General features: G+C 39.7%; 2 long non-coding RNA genes across 2 annotated transcripts; one reads left to right on the top strand and one right to left on the bottom strand.

Moving 5' to 3' along the window:
- Positions 1-7,918: 7,918 nt before the first annotated feature.
- On the bottom strand, positions 7,919-13,225 carry LOC116698576 (uncharacterized). Its single transcript, XR_004334254.1, has 6 exons — positions 12,968-13,225; positions 11,645-11,680; positions 11,346-11,420; positions 11,035-11,122; positions 10,828-10,954; positions 7,919-8,466 (listed from the first exon to the last, which is right to left on the bottom strand). It is a non-coding gene; the product is annotated as an uncharacterized LOC116698576 (long non-coding RNA).
- On the top strand, positions 8,180-20,179 carry LOC116698577 (uncharacterized). Its single transcript, XR_004334255.1, has 3 exons — positions 8,180-8,191; positions 17,492-17,494; positions 20,019-20,179. It is a non-coding gene; the product is annotated as an uncharacterized LOC116698577 (long non-coding RNA).
- Positions 20,180-24,016: the final 3,837 nt, after the last annotated feature.

Below are 24,016 nucleotides of genomic sequence, written 5' to 3'. Positions count from 1 at the left end.
ATGTTTCCCTTGTTCTTTGGACATTTTCTTACTCTGTTTCTTTGTTATGAGTTGAGTGCCTGCAGTCTGGATCTGTTGTTTCAGTGCTTAATACATTTGAACAGATGGAGAGCAATAAAAAATAAAAAAAATCTTTTACTGTTTCAAAGTTTAGTGTGGTTTTTAAAACAAGAATAAAACAAACCAGTTGGCTAGAAGTTTTCTTATTTTGCCTTTGGCAGATACTGCAATGTTTGACTTTTTGAGAGACTGTTGCTCTTCTTGTCCATGCGTTTCTGTTATTGTGCAAATGCTTGCGCAGCATTTTCCGTACAGTAAAATGATTATTCTAAAATAAGTTATTCCCACATACCATTTGCACGGAATTAATTCTCCAACGGTCCAGCTGAAGTATTGCTCCACTGCTGTCTATCTCTCCCTCATGTCTCTCCATACCTGTCTCCCCTATCCCTCTACTCCAAAGTTAGTTTCAAAAGAAGCTGGAAGACAGCAAAAAAACCACCTCTGGCTAAACTATTGGAAAATGGCGGGTTTGTTCAGGACACCCCCGTCTGTTGCATGCAAAGATGACACCGTGATTAGTGACAATTCTCTCTGACCAATCAGTAGTCTGCAGGTTTTCACCTCACCTTTTGGTAACGCCTCAGCTCGCTTGGAGCCTCAACGGAGGTGATACTAAAAAAAAAAAGTACCTGTTGGCAGGTACCAGGGACTTTCTTTATAATGGAAAACCAAAAAAGGCCAGTAGAGGCGAGTCGAGCAGGTACCATGTAATGGAAAAACGCCATCAGACAAATCCATAGAAATACTTGACATAATTAAGCATCGCGTTAGTTCATGCAGGACACGAAAGTCAAAGGCCCACTAATTGAATCATCATTCCAGCCAGTCACAACCAATCACAGCCATTTTCACATCAGGCAGTCCAATTAAATGTCTCCCTATTCCTCTCTGCTTCCTGCTACTCCAATGCTGCCTCACACCGCTGCTGCTGGCAAAGCTTGCCTCCACCACCCCAGCCTCCACCTTCCCGGTTTTGGGTGTCGTCATAACTATGTGTGAAATTGTTGTGATGTGTTGGATTGGGTCTGCTCTTGTATGTCTCCTGTGTCATCGTAGTATGCAGCTTGGCTGATCCAGGGAACATTACCAGAACGGAGCCTTCATTGCCAAGTATAACTGAACAGAACAGAACTCCTGAATGCGTCTGCATTCTCTTGGGTTGATCTCAGCAGTTTCAGAAGTAACACTTAGTACACGTTATTTGACTATTTGGTCTCATTTACCAGAGGATGGAGCTGGGTCAAGAACCAATTACAGGAAGTATAGTGTAGTGATGGGGATTTTTGTCACAGTAACTATGTACTGAGGGAGCAAGAGGGGAATATAATTTGGGGAAGTAACTACTGAAGTAAAGAGAGAAGACATGTGAAGTGTGATGATTCATCCAGCTATGATGCTGCTGCTGCTGCAGCCAGACAAGTGGAAGCTTTCCAATTAAAGCCAAGGTGCTTGGTGTCAATGGGATTTTATGTTCACAAGGTAGAAGTGCAACTTCTCTGCCATTTCTGGTGTTTTTCCATCAAAAACGGGTCCCATCAATGATAAGTGACCTGCAGGATATGGTTAGAACTTTACAGCATTGCCCATCAACACCTATTAGTGAAGGATGGATGGATGTGTTTTCACCTCCAATAACTCCCAAAAAGACTTCCAGCCGATTTCATGGGGAGCACCGTTTTAAATCTTATTTTAACAGCATTTCAATCTTTTATGTCCAGCTTCCTCTTGATTGGCTCGTGTGCCTTTTCATTTTTTGGTGCATACAATTTATAGCTGTTCTGTTAAAAGTTGATTGGTTTATACTCAATTTGCCTCCACTAAACTTTCTTAAACCTCTGCATTCACTTAGCTGAGACACACACGCACACACAAAGACAGAAAGGTGCCTGCATCTGTATCCATTTTTTACGCAATGGGAGAGTGAGAACGTGTTGGAAGGTGCTGCACACTCCACATGTTATTGGCTCGGGGTTACACACCCACGTGGGGCCTAAAGGCCTTTTGCCGAGCCCGCACTCACAAAAATAAGAAAGAAAAGGGAAAATCCAGGCAGAGGGCAGGGTCTCTGCTGATACACACTCTAATGGGTTATAAGTGATGATTGAGATGAATGTTTGCATTATTCTATACTTTTTGTTTTTTAGGATAACTGTTCATATTACTCCTTAAGGGTGGACCTACTATTGTCGTTTTGGTGACAGGGCGGTCCTCCAAGTAATTGTATGATTACATCACCAATATGCAAATGAGCATATGGTGTCATTTGCCCCTAAGCACTCTAAAAACCCAAGAAAACCCTGTCGTGCCTGTACAGAGACCAAAACATGCCCAGTGCTATCATTTAGGCTACATTTATAGACAACCAAGCTAATTGTTTCCCCCTGAATGCTAAGCTACGGTAATCATCTCCTGGCTCTATCTCCATACTACGCTCAGATATGAGATTGGTGTTGATCTTCTCATATCACTCTTAAAAAGAAATTGAGCTTAACAAAAATGCTGAGCTATTTTATTAAATGCTATGCATTAGGTCCAATTTAGTAGCAGTTAATTGAAACCAGCTCAGCTGTGTCTTCTTCCTCCCTCTGTCTCTGTATGCTGCCTTCAGTACTCTGTCTTTCTGACAGGAATTAATCAGTGAAATCTGTTTGGGTCCTACTGTGGCCGCTCCCTATTCCTGGCTCTTTTGTTACAGCTCTGAATGTTTTTTTCTCCTGATTAACTTGGATATGTTTTAACGGTCTCTTTGGACAACAGCTGTAGTGGACAGCCCTCCTGCAAATATCACATTGTTCTTATTGTGCTGTTTTCTGTAAGCCACTATGGGAACTAAGGGCTGCAGACTGTGGCCAAGCGACAGCTAATCTCTTCTTAAAAAGTAGGTGATGCTAATGATGTCAGAATACTAGCACAGTCACCTTTCAGCAGTCATTTGAGGAAGAAGAATGTTTATTTTGTTTAAAACAAAGTAAAGGTGGAAAGCTTTTAAATATGAAGCTTGTTTTAATACTACTTCACAAAAAGCCAGGGATCCCAGTATTGACACTAGAACTGCACAATTAATCGCAATTTTATTGAAATCGCAATATGGACTAGTGCAACATCCAAATCGCAGGCGCAATATTTATTAATGTCAAAATATGTGTAAAGCCGTTAAAATAAAGTATTGTGTTACTGTAGAGACGTCCCGGCCTACATATCGTATTCTACAGACTACAGAAAACCTCTTTGTTTGGTACAGATCCTCGCAAAATATCAAACAAAATGAGAAAAAGGATACAAAAATGATCATTCCCTCCAATATTGTAAATCATATCGCAATCGCAATATCTTTTTAACAGGATTCAAGCCATATATTCAAGCAATTTGTTGTCACATACCACCTACATTTAACGTCTAATGAAACCACTACCATTTGTACAGCATACTTGATTGCTGCGGGTTTTCTGAGGCAATGTCAAAACAGTAGTGTGTATTCTTTTACTCTCATGATACAGAAGACGTGAAGAAGAGTAGAACAGAAGTGGGAAATGTAAAAGATATTTCAACAGAAGAGAAATGTACATACCCCTCAAGGTTAATCCCTACACTTATTCTGCCTGAAGTGTGTAGGAAAAGCTAATCCTGTCATATCTCACTCTACCTGCTGACGTTGTATCGATTGTACATGGATCCAACATCTGTTCCTGCCTTCTCCAGCTCCACACTTCTACACCTGAAGGTCTTTTGATGAATAATTGAATCGCATTAGTGTATCGACTGTCTAATGGTTGTTGATACCATTTGAAATTGCAAGCCTGATTGAAAATATGACCTCAGATTACAAATGAAGTCAGTCAACATGTACACATTTTCTGTTTTCAATGCACATTTTTTATAAAATGGTAAAAAAAAAAAAATATATAAAAAGCAAAAAAAACAACATTGACAGCAACACACCCTGAGCAGTAGGGTCAGCCAAAGGTCATCGACTATCTTCAGCTCTTCAGACATCTTTGTCAGGACTGGCCATGTGCTCACGGAAGAAAAGGATTCTGGACCCAAAATGCACGACACGACAGGGCAGATGCAGGTGTAGAATTTATTATGACAAAAAACAATCCAGGCCTACGTGAGTCTTAAAGAATCTAAACATGGTGGAAATTCCAGAATAAAGCAGGAACACTCAACAACAATGACGACATGAAAAAGACTGGACAGAACAGAGGACATTAAATATAGGGACAAATGAGTTGTATCAATCAACCTGAGAACCTGTCAAATCAATCAAAACACAGAGCAAGAGTTAACAAAATAAAAAAGGACTCCAAACATGACAGGAACCCACAACCCTAACAATCCTACTCATAGACTCAGAAGAAAGTGGCAAGGAGAAGTGAAGGGTTTTGTAGTTGGTGTAAAGGATAAAAGAGCAATGCGCTTTTGCACATCTTCACCGCCCACAAAAAAGAAAATGTTTCACTGCCAAAAGCGTTGGAGGAATATATGAAATCAAGCTCAGATAATTAAAGTACACATGTAGGTGAACAGTGTCAGTGTTATGTGCAGCAGCTATGAATATCAGGTCCAAGATCACATCTCCATGTTGGCTTATCACATGGAAACTCAACTGGTAGCCTATTGAACCTCATGTTTATTATCCACCATAGGCGTATAATCCAGCCGGCTCGGTTAATGAAGTCATAGAGTGTAAATGCTGTGGCAATCAAATATTTGTTGTTAAGACAGGGCTCGGCGTCAAGGCTTGTCCGCTTGTCGGGGAGAAGTGGATTTTTTTGTAGGGCAAGTGAAAGAGGAATTTTCTTGCCCCACTTGACAAGTTAAAACTCAAACAAAATAATATGCCATGTTACTTCACGTTATGTGTGTCTGTGTTACCGATTTGACACAAATACATTTTTTTCCCACAATCCGGAGCAGCGGGCCGCTACTGTTAGACCCAGTGGCAGCGGGCCAGCCAAATACAGATGTCACTCATGGCGATAGCAATGTGCTTTGTGTGGATGAAGCTTGACGTTAATTTGACTTATTAAGCGACTGGCGCTCTGCCTCGTAACGTACTCCTCCACTGCTCGTTTGTCTGTCAGTTCATTTAAAACCTCAGCTCCGCAACTTGCCGGATTAAATATCAGAAAATAATCAACTGTAAAGTAGCTACACCTTTTAAAGGATCCCTTTGGTAAATCAGCCTTTCCTGGGTAGAAATGTTTTCGCTAGATAGCTATCCACACATTTATATGATATGTACATTTCAAGTTTTCATAATATGTCGGGTTTGTTTTATCAGTTTTCTCACATGCGTAGCCATATCAGAGAATCGAGGTTACAGCATGTCGGCTCTGGCACAAGAAATGCCTGTGATCCCAATCACAGCTGCAGTCCCAGTTCCTCCTGCCCAAAGTCTTCAGCATCAGGGGGTGGAAACAACACAAGGACATACCCCACAGACTCTCCACATCAACACCTGAGGTACCTGAGTGGAAAACACCCCTCCAGGAGAAAAGAAGCAGAGAAGGAAAAAGATAAAGAACAGCCGGAAGATAATGTCTAAGCTGTAGAGTACAAAGACACGGAAAGTTCAGTGCAACGCACAAAGAGCAAACACATATCTGCATGCTACATGCCACGCTACAGGAATTGTCTTTTTTCAGCCTTGCAAAAGACCTAAAGCACAAGCTGGCATACAGCAAATGTGTCAGTGAGTGTCACCAACCAGACAAGTACGTCCCTCGGAATCTGTCCTTACCCCAAATTTTGGGGAGGCTGAAGACGCTGCTCTATACCTTTTTTTTGTTATTATTATTATTTTTTTAACCTGCTGTTATAAGTTTTAAACACAGGATAGAAAACAATTGAGATCAGATTTTAAAATGGATCCCTCGATGAATGGGTTCATCGGATATCGTGGAGAAAGTTATGCACATTAAAACATACTGTATATCATATGATAACTAGAAGACCGCCGGCTGGTCACGTGACATCGGCTACAGAGCGGCAGTTGCTAGCTGTTTCAGAGCTTTGTGGCACAGCTACATACCTCTGCCACAACTCGGTCATATCAGCGGCAGTTACTAGATGTGTTTAGCCGCTACAGAGCTCTGGGATGCCGGCCACGGTGCTTCGCATGGTGTTCAGTTACCTGAGAATAGGTGACGGGATAAAGAGCGCCACAGGCAGTCGGTAATTTCAGCAGAGCTTACAGTTAAGTTTAGACAAGAAAAAGTGAGCGTTATACGGAGACGAAAGTGAAGTCTTAGGCACCGAAACAACAACTTAAGTTTTGGAAAAATGTGGTTTGCATTAAAACACTCCACGGAGCACTTGGTGAAAGTCTTTTGTTTTTCCTGGGAAGCGTACTCCGCTTCCTGGCTTGAAAGTCTTGTGTGTTACCGCCCACTCCGACCTCCCCCCTACGCGGCTAGCCGCGCTCCTTTACAGCAGTCGTCAATGTGGTGAACACAGCTACAAAAAAGCGTGTAAATTATACGAATTATGAACGTTTGGTTCACGAGAACAGGCTGTTCTGTTTCCCCACCATTCATAAATACTTAATTTATTCAAGCTGTGAGCAGCTCCTCCATTTCTTTTATGCATTGCATTGTCGGCGTGCAATGTAGATTGAAAAAAAAGTATATTAATAATGGCTGTTTTGAGTGCATTTTTATTTATTTAGTCACTTTCTCGTGTACACAATCAAAAAATATATAAAACCTTCTTAGAATTAGACTCAGCCTGTACAGTGCAGCAGTAGTTCATTAACGTGCCTTTGAGATGGCATTAAAATGGCACACTAACCCCGTTTTTCCGCTGGGTGCATCTGTGCTGCTCCACCAGGCACCATATCACACGGGCGAGGAAGGGGGCTTAGAGGTGGAGTTTCTTGCTGCTTGACTCACAGATTACAATGTCTCTACACGTACTTTAAAGAACAATCATGTGTGCAATTAAACTCCATGCCTTCTCTTTTCTGGCGTTGCCTTACATAAAGGGTTTGTAAAGATATTGGGGGGGGGGGGGGGATTGACTGGATGACTGGATGCCCCGTGGCTCGCATGAAAATATACCTGGCTCGTATCTTTGGCCGATGTTGTCCAGAACTAAGATAGCCACCAGTGATTTTCTCAAGCATGAAATCTGTTCCAGTTTAAATGACCTGTTTACATGACAGGGTAATCTCACTCAATCGTTCATTTGAAACCTTATAATGACCGTGCTGAAACTTTTAACATGGACAAGGATCAATGTTAAAACAATTTGAAGTGAGCTTTTATGAGTAATTAATTGATTCATGATGAAAATGATAAATACAGTAGCTGATGGACTGTATGAAAATTACAGTACTGGGATTAACGAGGGGCTAGTGATTAGGCAATCAGACACTAGTCTCGCATTGCCTGACCCTCTTTCACAGCGCTGTGGAGGAGGGTCTGGCTAATCCACACAGCATTCCAGGATGGGACAAAAAAGTGCTCTGGTTTTTTTTGGCATTTCTTAAAGCAATTACAATCGTCCAGGGTGGCGGCTAAGCGCCGGACGGAGCAATGGCGCCTCTGCAAAACAGCCTTGGGGGGGAACTTGTTTTGGTGGAACATGTGTACGTTCAAAGGTTGTTTTAGTTGGGCGACAGAAAACTCGGACTAGACAGATATTCTAGCTAGCCGTCTGGATTTACCCTGCAGAGGAACAGTTGACTATATAAACCATGCCAACCATGTCTCTAGGTAAGGTGAAGGGTATGTGATGATGTGGGGGGGCTATTTTAATTCCAAAGGGCAAGGGAACTTTATCAGGATGCATAGTATCCTGGATCCATGAAATAACTGGCCTTTATTAATAAAAATGTGCCTGTCTCTATGGGAATTTAACAAAGGTGTGTGTATAATTATGCCACCTTTATTTTATTGAAGAAAATGTATTTATTTATGATACATGATTCAGTCACAAAGAAAATTGGGGTCCTTAAAGGTTGAATTTTTCCTCATTTTTTTACTACGCATTAAGATCAATTTCCAAAAGATTTTTTTATTCCTCTTTTTAGTCAACTTAAGCATGGGTGTATTCACTTTTGCTAAGCACTTTATGGCAAAAAGCTATGATTCATAAATAATCAGATATATTTAATTTATTTGTCCTCAAAGACGAAACTCCTATTCACAGTAGGTACAGTATATACAACTATGTTACAATTATACAAAACATTATTATTTGATCTGGTTTTCATGTAATGTCACAAGGGCATCCTCCCCCCTCCATTCCTAACCCCCTTGTGTCAAAAAGGACAACATCACACATCAAAATACATTTCAAAATTATTTTTCTTTTGAGAAAACAAGCATTGTGCGCAACAGAAAGAGCACCACACCCGCAAGTGCCATCACCAGCCATGGACCATTCTGTCTCCACCTGCACACAAGAGAGACACAAAACATGACATAATTTGTGAGAACATCATTTTAGCTAAATTGCAAGTGAAGAGAATTAAAGACTTCAGCCACCATCTCCTGGTCCGTCATATGCACAGTATGTGGTTGGAAATGCAATTAACTGTAGAATAGACAAAAGGTAGTGGAAGGAAATTGACTTTTCTTTTGGTTTTCATTAAAAATATAGATCATATAAAAATATGTCACACTGCTGTTCCAAAAACAACCCATTTTCAACAGTTTTTCACAATTACAGTTGGAGATTACATGAAATTAGGCTAGGTTTGCTATTGGAGGGAGATTAACAACAGTAGCAAACACACACTGAGGTAAAGGAGGATGATCAACCCTTCTTCCCTCTGTGACGTGTGATTCCTTTTTGTAATGTAACAAGAATTCACTAAACTAAACGTAGCAATACCACCATCATTTGCAATTATGTTTTCTGGACAACCGATTAAAGTCCAATATTCACTCTCTTTGTCTAAATGTGCTGTATTTATATAGCGTTTTTCTAGTCTTAACGACTACTCAAAGCACTTTTATATCATACAGGATATGATCACCATTCACACACTGTGGCCGAGGCCACCTGCTTACCAGATAAACACTCACACACATTCACACTCCGATGTCTTGCCCAAGGACACTTCAACATGGGACTGCAGGGCCAGGGATCGAACCACCGACCTTCCGATTGGCAGGCAACCTCTCTACCACTGAGCCCCAGCCGCCCCATAAAGGGTGAAATTTGTTATCACTGTATATCTTGATACTTCATTTTCCTTCCAATTGATTAGAAACATACTTTAACACAATTCAAACTTTGCACGCTGTTGGTTTCATGGTTCATAGGTTCAAGGAAAAAGGCATTAATAATGTACATGGTCGTCAAATACATTTTTTAATCCCTGAAAACAAACTGTAAACTCTACATGACTTTGAGTAAATTTAAATTGCGAATTTACTAAAACAAAATATAATATGGTCTTGAGATAGAAGTAAAAAGTTTGACTTGCTACTTTGAAGTGATTCACTTTTCAGAATCTTTATCACACTGATGGCAGCTCCACTCATCAATTTTCCTGCACTGCACCCTTACCCTGCTCAGCCCAAAGTCTTAATAAAAAGTCAGATAGAAATATTATCAGGCAGAAGATGATGACGAGTCATCAATGAGTAATACTCTTATCTTTACTTCTATACTCCTCTGGTCTCTTCTGGCTTAATAAATGAACAACCCAATAATATTGACATCCCATGCATATTTATGAATACAAATGAAGTGCAAAAAAAATAAACACACCCACATATAGTGCAAAATTAATTTGGGCTGTAAATTATTAAATGGATGTAGCGGCAGGTGATAGTTTTGCAGTATCATTCTTTTTATCACATGGCCCAGTTAATTATCTTCCTGCTTGACAAATTCATCCAGCACACACCAGTGACTAGTGTGTGGGTGTGTGGGTGTGTGTGTGGGTGTGGGTGGGTGTGGGTGGGGGGGGGGTCTAGCTAGCTGTCTGGATTTACCTGCAGAGATCTGAGGAGCAGTTAACCGTAGTCTTCAGAGTTTAGGATGCCAACACAAAAAAAGCAAAAGGTGACAGCCAAAAAAGAAGGACATCAGCGGAATTTCCGGCGGCCCCTTTAATCCCGGAAGTGGAACCTCGGTGATATCGATTAAGTCTACACATGACTAACAGGACAATGATACCCACTGGATTATGCTTATATACAGCTGAACTTTTGAGTGCATTGTTTTCCCAGAATGGGGACTGTGGATATTGTTCCTCCTCTCTTACAGTGTATTTGCGTATGGGATGATTGTAGTGACCAGGAACTTTTCAAGGAACACAAAGGCATGTGTACTACAAAGGTACATTAGACTAGGACAAAATCAGAGAGAGAGGTTCCTGTGGACCGTGCCACGACTAATAACATTTGAAATCGAGCTGCGAGAAAATAATATTCTGCCAAAACTCCAATATGATTCTACAAAAACTACATTGAAGCGCAGACCAAATAAAGTTAAGTTTCCGTTTTTGTACTCTCCCACTCTCTTGGTCTCTCACTCTAACACTGCAGACAAGTCTAAAATGTTTTTGTGTAACTGACCTCTGATAATAGGTCATAGGTGTGAGTTTGGCTTTCAGATTGGATTAATTAACCACGTTCTATGAATTTAAATACAGTCTCTAATAATAATAATAATTTGTTGATTTTGGGGGGTAAGTAGGGTTCGAAATGAACTTTCCCTGTCCACCTGCTACTGTGGCTGGTGGATTCTGGGTACTGTGGGTATTTCCATGTAAAGTGTGAATTCTAATACTCCAATTACCAGTTGACGGGCACTCTGTGTGTGGTCGTAGTGCGGCAGAAAGGACCATGTCTCAGATGTCTCCCACCAGATGTCGAATATCCATGAGGCCGAAACATTAGGTTCTCCTCCTGGTGAAGTGTGTCTTCTGAAAACAGTTAAATCCGGTCTTTAGTAAATGAAACTAAGAGTATTATGATTCTGTATAGATGGTTTGTCCCCATTTACCTGAGCTCCATTGCTGCTGCAATTCTCCAATCACACTGACTGAGTTGTCCGAAGACGGGGTTCGGTCTATAGGCTGCTGGTTCTCTACCTGGGGGACAGCAGCACCACAGGGGACAGCAAGATAAATCAGAGGGGTCATTACATGATTATCGTTTATCCTCCCCCCATAAAATGTAATGGTAATTTTTACTCAGAGTACATTTTTATTTTACCCAACCTACATTTAACTTTAATCAAAGTACATTTTTGTATAAGTCAATGTTCTGAGTGTGTGTGTGTGTGTGTGTGTCTGTGTGTGTGTGTGGTTACACATAGGGTAAGGCATAAGTTAGATCATCATACACCGCAACTCCATTCAAACCAGTAGGGTTGGTCTCACACTGGACCTAGGAAGGAAAGGGAATACACAGAGAACAGTAGAAAGACTATTTATTTTATACTAATGAAAAATAACAACTATTTCATGGTTTACTATTATTGTTATTATCTGCATTGTTAAATGTGTTTATTTATTGTGTGTGTGTGTGTGTGTGTGTGTGTGGTGAGGAACTGAAACAATGCAGTGTGACAAGTACGAGATAAAGGTCATAAGAGAAATAATTATACTCACTGGAATAGACGACTCCTCAGGATGAATGATTCGAACCTGAGTGGGAAATCGCAGGACAATATTTTACATGAAAAATACAAGTGTTTATTTCACTAACAATTAACCTCTTAACTTCTGCTTGACTCATTGATACACAATATTGATAATAAGTCAAACCGATAATGACATTATGGAATAAGCTGGTAAGAAAAAACTAAAGGTTTGGCAATGCGAGGCTACTGAATAGTAAAAACACTCTTCAATGCTGACAGCTTGAACAAAAGTTAAAGAGCTCCTTGTTTTAGCTTATGTGAAATATTGCCTAAACAGTACGAAGTTGTCCACCAAAGTCACCGCTTGACACGACAGAAAAATGTGTTCTCTGGACAATCTCTACTCCAATGTACCAGGCAAAATAATGACACTGCCCTCATTAAATGTAGCCAGACTAGAAATGCCAGTTATTGTTTTTAAGAGCGGTCATGTTGACATGAAAAGAATAGATTAATACAGCTATTATTGCTCAACAAAAACAGGCTATGCTAGCTCTGGTTAGCTGCTTATCGACGGATAAACAACATTTTGAAGCACTGCTATCTTGTCAATAAGAATAGGTATAAACCAACATTTTACAGTAACAACAAATACATTACACAAATAGCCTTACCATTCTAGTGGTTATAATACAAACTCAATTTTATAGAGAATTGGAGTTTCAGTCAAACGCAGGCCTTAACCAGACAACTACAAGCTGTGTCCAGTGTTATTACGTTGCTGATGCGAAGCCACGTTCTCGCGATACATTACCAGACCACACCCAACCTCACGTTATGTCACAAACTAAATTCCATTAATTTTTGTTAACATTGTTTAATGGTTTACCTTGAATGTGATTTAAATGACACGGCTAAAGATCAGGTTTGTCAATGTCCTAAATACATGAAGCTTTGCTTTGATTTAGGTAATTGAAGCTCATTGGAAGCATTGATTTCCTTGCCTGTATGGACAGTATCAGAGAAGTGTACCAGTTGGCATTTACAGTATAAACTGACAATTCTTGCTAAGCTCCAATGTTCTTGTGTGTTTACAGCCATCTCTAATTGGGAACCATTATGTGTCAGAGGGACATTTTTCTAGCATAACATAATCCTAGTTGCTCAGATTCATTTAAAGACTCTTAAAAAACATAACTTTTCTGCCAAACCTAACTGTATAATGTGTAATGTTGTAATAAATGGTTAATTCCTTAATGTTAGTGTCTCTGACTGGAATGTAAGGAAAAAACAAACATCTCCTAAGAAATAAAACCAATCTTTTGTAGATTAATTAACAATGTCAGCTTACCTGGGATGTTGACTTCTTTCTCTTGTACACTAGTCCTTGCCCTGTTCCATGTTAGCTGAGTTGGTCTTCAATACCACTGTTTTGTTGCCATGACTTGCACAAATGTCTACAGTTAGGGTAGTAATGTCCAGACATAGGAGGAGTTCATGGAAGATGCAGTCAAGTATTGAGGTGTTGAACTTCAGGTAACCCATAGCAATCCCCTCTCAAACACACTTGATAGAACTGTGGTACGCAATCCTTATTCCATTCCATTTGATCCGTACATGTCTGTATGAAAACTCAAAAAAAGTTTGATTAGAAGTGACTGGAGAAAAAAATAACCCCTGTAGTTACCCGTGTACTGAGTTGAACCTAGTTGGCTGCCTGTGTTTGCTTAAAACTGGCTGGTTGACTTTTGAAATCTACATATATGTAAACATGTGTGTGTTTTTTTGCATCTGGGCAAATTCCCTGATGTCCCAATGGCTGGATGTGAACCTGACCTAGTCAGGTGAGCTGTTACAGGACACTATTACATCCACTTTGTCCGTAGAGAATCTTCACTGAAACAGACACTTTTTTTTTTTTAAACTATTATATTTTCAACTATTATAACTTAGCATCAGAACTCAGAAAATAAAATCAAAAGTGGAAAATGTTCAGTAGAGATGATCTATTTAATTCTATCTATGCATCCTTTCATTCTAAAAAAACAGAAACAACAAATACACTCACTAAAAAGTGTCCTAGGCAATTAAAAACAAAACACACTTTATATTCTCAGAATGTGAAATATTTACCTTGTATAGAAGCCCCATTGGTATGTCAGTGTTTGTCTGTCAACCTTGCCTCTTGACTGTTGGGCTTGGCACAATCTCAGTACATCATCATGCACTACATTTTTTCTATCTCACACCCATTGGGGGAACCAGTTTCACTGCCTGTAAGATTCCAAAGCCATCTGTATACAACAAGAATAGGTGGATCATCTCCAATCAACATACCAGTGTACTCTATGTAGAAGGTTGAGGAGGTGGGTATGCTTTGCTATGTAGAAGGTTGAGGAGGTGGGTATGCTTTGACCCCACCGCCACCCCAACATCCAAGTCATCAATGAGACTTCCAGTAAGGCTGATCACACGCCAAACCATCCATACGCCTCACACACCAGTGCCAATAATGAGTTCTCTGAATGACAAGAACAAACTTGTTTTCAGTTGATGAGCAGTCCGTCAGGTTCAACCTCCTCCCCTCTCACAAAACACAGCATGACACTTTGAACACGATACACACACGATCGGATGTTTTGCTTGGTTGAGATTTCAGTTTTCTTAAGGGGAACAAAATAAAGCTACAGCATTATTTGGAATTAGTTGATCAACTCTTCTTGCTGTATGGTTTCTCTTGTAACACCCATTCCATTTATGGCATGCAGTTGAAACTAGTGTCATTCTTCATTCCACACATACCACAGGCCCATTCCCTCTTAGTTGTAGTGATTAGATAATAGATGGATAATTTCCTGTTCTGTGTTAAAGGAAATTTGTTTTCACAGCCTGTGCACACATAAGACCAATTAATCACACAAAAAAACACATTCACAAAACCTCTTGCCTAGCTCTTGCCTAAATTTACTTTTCAAAGATCTGTATCTACAGCTGTAAGGAAATAGAGTGAAGATTTACATGACAGCCCAATGGGAATGTGACGTGTCATAAAGACTTTGAGCCTTTCACATTTCAACATACATTTAAGAAATTATTGTTTTATTTTGTAAATCAAAACATCTTTATTCAACTTCATGTCAGCTATAATATTTAAGCAAGTGGGATCTCATTCTCACTTTACACTTTTAGAATAGTTTAACGGGACATTTTCACATGAACAAGTCTCTGCTACCATCTTTTTCGAGTTTTAAATTAAGCATCCTGTCAGGCTGTCCTTTGGGTGTGAAACAATTATCACTTCAGGGGCCTCAACAATATTACAGTCCAATCTCATTTTCAAGTAAACTCAGAGAAATCCAAAGTCAAGTAGTTATTTGTATTCGTAAAACCAGATTTGGACATTCAGCTTAAGGGAGCACTCGAGGCAAACTGCATGTGCTTATGTTTAGGATGTTTCTTTGGCCCCTGTTTCGTAGAGCCTGGCGTTGCCCTGATTATCTGTCCAACTGTTCTAGCTATTCCAGAGGAAACTCATGGTGACCTGTATATCTGTCAACAGTTTGTATGTCTGTAAGTCCGCAGTGAGATTCACCGAGATCGGCTGCTCCCAGGACAACATTACTAGTCTGTTTGAATGAGCCCCAGAATATGACTACAAAATAAATATAGACCCTGTGTTTGACAGAGGTTTGACATGGTGGTAGAAATACAAAAACAAGCATGATGAAAACATTCAATAATATGTAAATGGTCGCTCATTATGGTTAATTTGGTGAAGCTGGTGATAGTGTGGTGGTCATGGCCATTGAGAACATGAGACTTAATAAATGGGATAATTTGCGCTCCAGCTGCTTCAGTGCTGGAGCTCAGATATAAAGCCGGGTTTCATTCATTAACAAATTCGTGTACTTCTTGTGTGCAAGGACTGCCAATTGATGGTTTCCCCCGGCTGGAGACCAGCAGACCTGTTTCTTATATTCCACATTATAACCTAATGTTTTACATTCACTTCATATAATCAGTCGACTAATATTAACCCTTGTGTTGTCTCCTCATCGACCATGCAACTTTTTTTACTGGGTCAAATTTAAAATAATTTTTTTTTTTTCAAAAAATTCACTTTTTCCAATGTTTTTTCCTGTTGTTTTTAATCAGTTTTTTAAGTTTTTTTTTAGTTTTTGGTAACTTTTTTCCACAATTATTCTTTGCAGTTTTTTTTGTTTTGTTTTTTTGTTACTTTTTCCCGTTCTTTGATCACTTTTTTCCCCAAACGATATAAAATTGAATAACACTCCCAAATTCAATGAAAGTAGTGAACTGATCATTTATTTTACTTGTAAAGCGTAATGGTTTTATGGAACCATCCACATTATGTTTTTGGACAATTTGGTTGAAAGAAACCCAAATTTCTGATATAGTAACTATACAAATTTGCCAGATCGTGTAGCAGATCTGTAGTTCGAATGAGACATAATGAGACATTACGACAGCAGTAATGGACAATTACACTTCCAACCTGTAGGGGGACTGAAAAAGAAAAGTTCTTTAGTGTTGCTTTATAAGGAGGTTTAAGGTCAGCACAGTATATTTCTTCTTTGTGCGATGACTCCATCTAGAATGGAGTACTGATCACTAAATCTGTCAAAACCTGAGAATCGACATCTCTACTTTCAATATCGAAAATACTTCAATTACAATTTGACACAAGGCTATCAGAACTCCAGAACATTATGCAGCTCTGCAGACCAAGTAATAGCCATGAGACGGGGCTGAGCTAAGTGGCCATTGAATTTTTTTGTCCTATGACATACAGAAACAGGCGGTGCTGTCTACACTGTGACTAATTACCGAGGACAGCCAAAATACATTGGCATCTGGTTGATGTCCTTTATTAATGTTTAAAACATTAACTGCTTGGTTCCATTACGGTCATGATTCCAGCAGTGTGCACCTCGGCTGCAAATCGATTTTTCCTAATGATTAATAAGTAGGTAAATCATTTTTTTTTTTTTTTCAGCCCTTCCATCTCAAACTGCCAAAAGCATTTTAGCAATAAGGTCATTTAGTTTCATGGTAAGGTAATGGACCAAAAATGATTTCACACTACAGCCATTAGGAAGCTCTGCCAAGACTTCAGAACATCTTTCTGTCCTGCTGGAAGTCATGAGGATAAAATTGATGGTCCCTGATACACAGAGTGCTTGGTGCAAATCAAATAAGTGCAGAGGACATGGAAGACAAAAATTAACAAATTAGTATTTTTTTTTAAAGAAAAATGTCTTGTCAAAATCTAAAAATCAAATTGATGAGTCAGCCTTCAAACTCTAAACATTGCTGTGTATGTATAAGGTCACTGAGCAAACTGATGCAAAGAGATTAAGAATAGGAGATTCATTGCTCGGATAATAAACTATTAAAGCCCCTTCCCTTTTATGAAGAAGGCTGGCCACCCCAATTACACCAGCAAACGGTTTGCACCAAATGAGAACTCAGAAGTCTAAAGTCAGTTAATGCATCCCGCTTTGTCAGGCGTCATCCCTGATATCAATCCAAAAAATAATTTCCAGAAGCTGTCCTCTATATCATTCTCCAGCTCCCCGTCATACCTGATTAAAGACTGAAGGTTTGCTTTACTCCTGAAAGGCGGCAGGAGTTCTTTGGCTTGAGAGACTGAGGTCAAGGTTGTAGAATCACATTTCCTTTCAAAACAAAAGCTTTTTCTTGCTTGTCATTTAACAACCATTTGCCATAAAAAAAAATATTTTAAACACTTTACTGTAATCTCCTTTATGTATTAATGTAATGTAAAAAAAAACTCCATATGAAGCATCTGCAACTGGTGCATAAACAGAGAGAGAGATGCTTGATAATATAGCATGTAATCAGGGGTGTAGCACAAAATTCTGGGCCATGTAGAAAGGCGTTCTCTATGGGCCCCTCCCCTCGTCCACAGCTATTCACTCTAGCATAGTTTAGGGCCGTCCTCAAATGAGGGCCCTGGGTACTCTGTCCCCTTTCTACACCCTGTCTGACACCCCTGCGTGTAATTATATATGACAACATGTCTTTATGACTTTTGCTAAATTTGGCAAATTCAATTTTAAACCCGCCTTTGAATTATTTGTACATGTCAAACGGTTAGTAAATGTGTTATGAGGATTTGTCCATATGTCATGTCATTATAGCCTCTATGAATATTATACTGTGTTAAGTATTTATTAAAGTCAAACTAAAATTTAATTTCTTCGCAGTTTTTGCGCGAGGAAATCTAAACGATAATGCTACTGCAGCTTATGCGTTTTGGACATATTTGTGGAGTCAGCGTCTAAGCTTTGAGCCTTTGGGGGGCCCTTTTCCTCAGCAGTAGTGGACTGGTATTTGAGAGTCAGCGACATGCTGCCAAACTCACAGATAATGCACCATACATTGACTACAATACCAGTCGTTATGTCTCTAAGTGTGAAATCTTTGGTAATTATCTACATGGAAATGTGGAGGAGAAAAAACTACATTATTTAATCTGAAATGTAGTCGGAAGGAAATATAAAGTAGCGTAAATGTCAAAATGTACCAAAGTACTTGAGTTACAGTACTTATTTACATTCTGCGGCCGGTTGCTTTGTCTGATGGCACCCAGCTATAGCCAGGTTCTGTCTGAGGTTTCCGCTCTTGGGGGAAATTGTTGGGTCTCTGTAAATTGTAGCGTGGTCTAGACTTGAGCCCGACCGATTTTTAAGGCCGATATTGATACAAATATTTGGTGATTTAAAAATCTAAGATATCGGCCGATATGTACTGTTTTTAAAAATATATATCCAGAAACGCAAAACAAAACAGATTTCCCTAACATTAGTTATTTGTAGTTATTTGAGTCCTCACTAAAATAATATGATAATGCAGTTAAAAAATAAACCTGTTTGTTTCACAACAGAACAGAGGAACATCAAAATATATTAATGTTCTGGTAAAAAAATGTACAGTATACAAATATAAACTTAAGATATGAAACTTAAAGCCCTTTGAAAAAAAGCAACAACAACAATCAAAGAGTTGGCAACAGGGACATTGTAGAGCGCCCTCTGGTGGGCAAACTATGCAATGCCAGCACTCAATACATGGTTACTCCCTCCAGGAGTTCACAGCCTTATTTTTAAGATTGTTGCGGCCCAAAATGCCTGATTTTGTAACTAATTGCAATAAAAGTTGCAATGTCTTTTGTATTTTTGTTGCAATGAAGTTGTAATAGACACTGAAAATTGCAAAAAAGAATGTAGCTGTCCTCAATTTAGGTCATTCTGTTCGTCGTGTACGTGTGTGTCACTCTCTCTCTCTCAGCACGTCTGTCGGTCTCTCTCTGTGTCTTGCTGTGAGAAGTCAAGACAGCCAAAATCACCATGAACCTGGCTGATTATTTTGAAATGTGTTTATTTTGGTAAAATACCCGGCTGCACTGTGGTCTTCCTGTATGTGATTACCTGACTGGCTTGACACATACATGGAGTAAAAATTTCGAGGAGATGTCAGAACTATTGTACGTGGACGCCACGCGGATGCTATGGGCCCGTTGTGGCCGAACAGATTTGAAAGCGCCGAAATAAAAATAGCTACGATACACTGCTATATGCCTGCGGTATGTTCCCGGTGGTAGTCTCGCTGTAGTTTTCTGTCTTTTTAGAATAAAGATATTAAAGATGACCAGATTAGATGAAGTCCAATGATTAACCACAAAAAATATTAAATCCATGATGTTAAAGCCAGCATCAACAGCAATTACATTTGATTACACTGACAGTCTTTCTTAGCCTCCTTCTGTGGAAATGTTTCAAATTCGTCTAACATCAGCTTTAAACACTTCACTCCAGGGAGGAAATTAATTTCATACATCCTTAAGTGAAAAAGGAATCTAATGAAAACATTTTTGGATGATTCGTGCTGTATAATTTGCTGCTTCTGAGAGCTGAGGCCACCTGCTGGATACTCCTAACACACTAATGTGATTTGGTTAAATGAAATCAAAAGTTTGTTTTGTGAGCTGTTACAGATACATGAATAATACATGTTTTCTTCCAGCTTGACATCAATTAAGTATTTGTTTTTCTGTTGCCAATTAAATATTTAATGTCAAGTTAAGTAAATAATAAATAAAAATAATATCTGAAAAATAAAATCCAGGTATTGTATGCTGTGTTTTATGGGGCTGTACATGGCCTGTGACAAGTTCAGCCCATTAGAACCAAACAACTGAAAGCTGTTGTGCTGTACAGCAAGTGATCATCAGTAAGTGTAGGATGTTTGTGGCTGTGTCAGAGTATGGATTGAATACTTTATTCAAGTTCTATAACTTGTAATTCTGCAGCCTCTCCTCCACAAATTCCACTTACAAATTTCCGGTCAAACTATAGTTCTGTCAGGTCCATTAAGTCAAGAACAACACAGACAATAAAAATGCTTTAAGAAATGTTATTAAATGAATTACGAATTTAATTTTGCGTTATGGCTCTGTTCAGAGGAGTCCCTTCAGCAACAGCAGCAGCAGCATTAGGGGACACTCACACAGTTTAAGACTGGGTGAGCTGGGGCAACCCATAGCTCACCCAGTAAGAGCATGCGGCCTATGTAGTCCCTTGCAGCGGTCCGGGTTCGAGTCCGGCCTGTGGCACTGCTGCGTGTCATCCCCCATCTCTCTCCCACCTTTCCCGTCTATCAAATAAAGGGTAAAGCCCCCCCAAAAAATAATCTAAAAAAAAAAAAGACTGGTAGGGCTAAACTATTTCCCTATATGAACAGAGCAGCAACAATGACAAAGAAGTGTATGCCACGGAGCTGGGGAGGAGGGGGGTTGCATCGATGCAGTTAGGAGCAACTAAAGCAGCAGCAGCAGTTAGAGCAAAACTAAACAGCGAGCAGTATGAGCCAATTAAAGCAGCTTTAAGTAGCCATTCAACAGCAAGGGGAGTTGACCAGCTGATGCAGATCAGCTGATGCAGCCCAGCTGTTGACCGTGTTGTTGGCCAATAGCGGTTAGCAGCATCTTGACTACTTGGCCTGCCAGAACTGACGCTGACGCTCAGTTTATTAGAGCCATAAGAGCTTTACCGCTGCATTAGATGACTTGTCCCTTGAGTTGAGAGGAAAGACCGTGTGTGCTGGTTACACTAACTTTATGGCTGTTTTATGAGTTTTTAATGGTTTTTTGGACAATAAAAATCTGTGGCATGAAAGCAAGATATATCACACTGTGGCTACACCACATTTTGTATTTGTGGATAGTGATTAAAAAGATTTTTATCATTTGCATTATCTTTAGAAACAGCTAGTGATAAATTTCCTCTTTTCTTATGTTTCTTGTGTTTTCTCATAATCAGTCTGTGATTCAGAGGAATGTGGGTGGAGGAGGAGGACCCAGTTGAACCACTGGATCAGAAAGGCCAGATGGGAAGCAGAGTACACAGCGAGCTCCTGGGGAATTTAAATGAGTGTTGGGGATTTGCTCCTTTGTAAAATTATAATATTTTTTCTCCTAGCTAAACATCGATGCAGACTTTACACAGATGGACGAGGCTCTGTAAACGCACTTAATCTGGAAAATGCATGCACACACACACACACACACACACACACACACACCACACACACACACACACACACACACACACACACACACACATACAGGGTTGTTGTGGTGCTCGAGCCCTTTGTATTGTTGTTTTTGCTCCAACATGAGAGGCAGCTAACCGTCAAAGCTGCTAGCTTGCCCCGTGGTTCTTCAGAGGACGTTTGATGGTGTGAGAAAGTGCTAACATAAAAAAGGGCAGAGACAGACTGAGAAGAGATTCAAGATTCCTTTATTGTCATTCCACAGTACACTGTAGTGCAAAATTACTTGCAAAGTTCACAGCTTAAAAAATATAGCACAAAAACAAAGAGAAGCTTGCTTGGGTAAATTAGTCACAATGTCATTGTCGGACATAAAACTGCAAAAAGTAGCCTAACTGTCAAAGCACAATGCTTGTCTCTGTCTCCCTCGTGTCGTGGACGTAGTTAATTGTCTATCCTAGTCACTGTTTATTTCTGAAAAGAGCTAGTGAAAGATGGAGGGAGGGAAGAAGAGAGAAAAATAGATCAACTGACAAAATATATATATATATTATATATATATATATATATATATATATATATTAGTGTTGAGGGTATTCACAGCCCTGTTGGGATACCAGGTCATAAACACAGGCAACCTCTCTTCAATACCTTTATATTACCTAAAGCCTGGAATCATCTCCCAAGTGGACGCGAGCATTGACAGCAAATAATAATAAAATTGCTGCTTCTCTGGAGCATTGATGTGCAACATTGTGGATTGACACCAAGCGGCAACCTCTGGTGTCGATCCCCATAGGTCGACATAGGTTGTTTTGGCTCTTCAGAAAGCTATGGGTGAGAGACTACATGCATATATTTTTTTAACAATCTATGGCTGACACGCATCAAGATGCAACTGGTGTGTGGCTTACTCAGAAAATAGGTGCAGTTATTTTGATGCACGCCATAAATGGCAGTGTGGTGCCCTTGACAGGTTTTCCCTTTGTAAGGGTGCAAACAACAAAACATTATATTCCTTGTTTAGTTTTAATCCAATCCATTTCTGAAAGAAGAATGGATATTGGTGAATATGGATATATACAGTAATATAAATAACACAATGGATATACAATTAGTAGTACAACATATCAATAAAATCTTTAAAGCTGCACTAATCACAGCATGACACATCTGTTTAATTGTGCCTGCATTTGTATATGACAAGGTGTGGCATTGACTATTTCTCCTAGCTGCAGTCCACTACAACTCACTGCATATATATACACACACACACACACACACACACACACACACACACACACACACACACACACAGACCCCAAAGTCACTTTATCATATCCACTCTGTTGGGTCAGAAGGCTGAAAGTGGGCCTTCAGTGTGGTGAACGGGAACAAGACCGAGGCCATGTCTTCAGTGTTTGTGAGTTCAAACAATGGCTATAGGCAATTACCCCCTTCTGATTCCAGCATCAGACAGTGTTGTCAGACACACACTCTCTCCAATTGAATTATACAGGCCTCTAAGGAAGTGCCACTGTGCCACTGCTTATCTTTTAGCCACACACTGACACACGCTCTTTCATCCGCTCAACTATGTTTACATTTTTGGTCTATTTTTGTCACACCGTCTCGCATCTCTAAAATGTGAAATTCAATTGGCACTGTACAGTATATAAATACTTATACTTACTCACAATTGACTTAAATTTAACTTAAAGAACTGCCGGGCTCCTTAAGAGATCTTTAACTACCAAGTCCGAAGCCCAAGATGGGTCTTTATCCTTTTGTTTGAGCTGATTGTCCATTAATACATCATCACACTCCATCTCAATAGCAGCAAGGACACACAACACAGCCCCGACACACACCATACAAAGCCAGGTAGCTTATTTTATCTTTTACGCTGCCACTCGATGTCGTAAAAGCCGCACAAAATCACAACACAAAATCTTGGACTTTATCGAAAGAAAACTTTTGGTTCTTGTTCTGTCTCTCCACTAGCCTGGAAATCCAGACCCAAATCCGAAAGATTAATCTTTAATCACACAATCTCGAGGGACGGCACCAAGCGTGCATTTGAAAATCTCCCTGCACGCAATTGGATAACACAACGACCAATCACAACAATACATTTTTTAAAGCCATTTTTATTTGGGCAAGTAGGCCTCAATGGTAAATATAATCCTGGTGCAAGACATTATTACATTTTGTCTAAGGAAGGAAAACAATAAGGAATCCTCATCTTCACTTGATCTTTAGGTTTGTGTGATTTGGTCCTTGTGTTACAATTCTACTAAAGGCCCTGAAGCTAAGGCCTGAACCTAGGCCGCATCTGCATCATAAAGACCAGACCGGGCTGGAACCAGAGTTGGGCGGTCATACGATTTACAGGGTCTTAAAAATAGCAATGATATCAGTTTCAATACTGTTACTAAAAAAAATGCAATGCACTATATAGTAGACAAGGATAAAATATTAAATATAATTTATGTAATGCCTAAAAATGCTTATGGTTGTCATCACGTGACAGTGTGGAGGAGAAAGAGAGAGAGAGAGACAGAGAGAGAGAATTGGGGGGGAGGCTAGTGCATCAAAATTTGGATACCACCCAACTCTAGCTGGAACTGACTACTACTGCCAAATATCAGACCCAAACCCATTGTTGGCAACTTTATTCCAATAAAAGTACCAGCACCAGCTCCAAAAGGCGCTAAATGTAGCTAGATGACAAAAAAAAGCTTAGTGTTTGTGTCAGCAAGGTAGATAGAACGAATTCTCTGAGTTTGGGTCGGGTGGCAGA

Source organism: Etheostoma spectabile, chromosome 12 (assembly GCF_008692095.1).
Source record: "Etheostoma spectabile isolate EspeVRDwgs_2016 chromosome 12, UIUC_Espe_1.0, whole genome shotgun sequence".
NCBI classification, from domain to species: Eukaryota; Metazoa; Chordata; class Actinopteri; order Perciformes; family Percidae; genus Etheostoma; species Etheostoma spectabile.
This window is presented reverse-complemented; position numbering and strand designations above follow the sequence as displayed.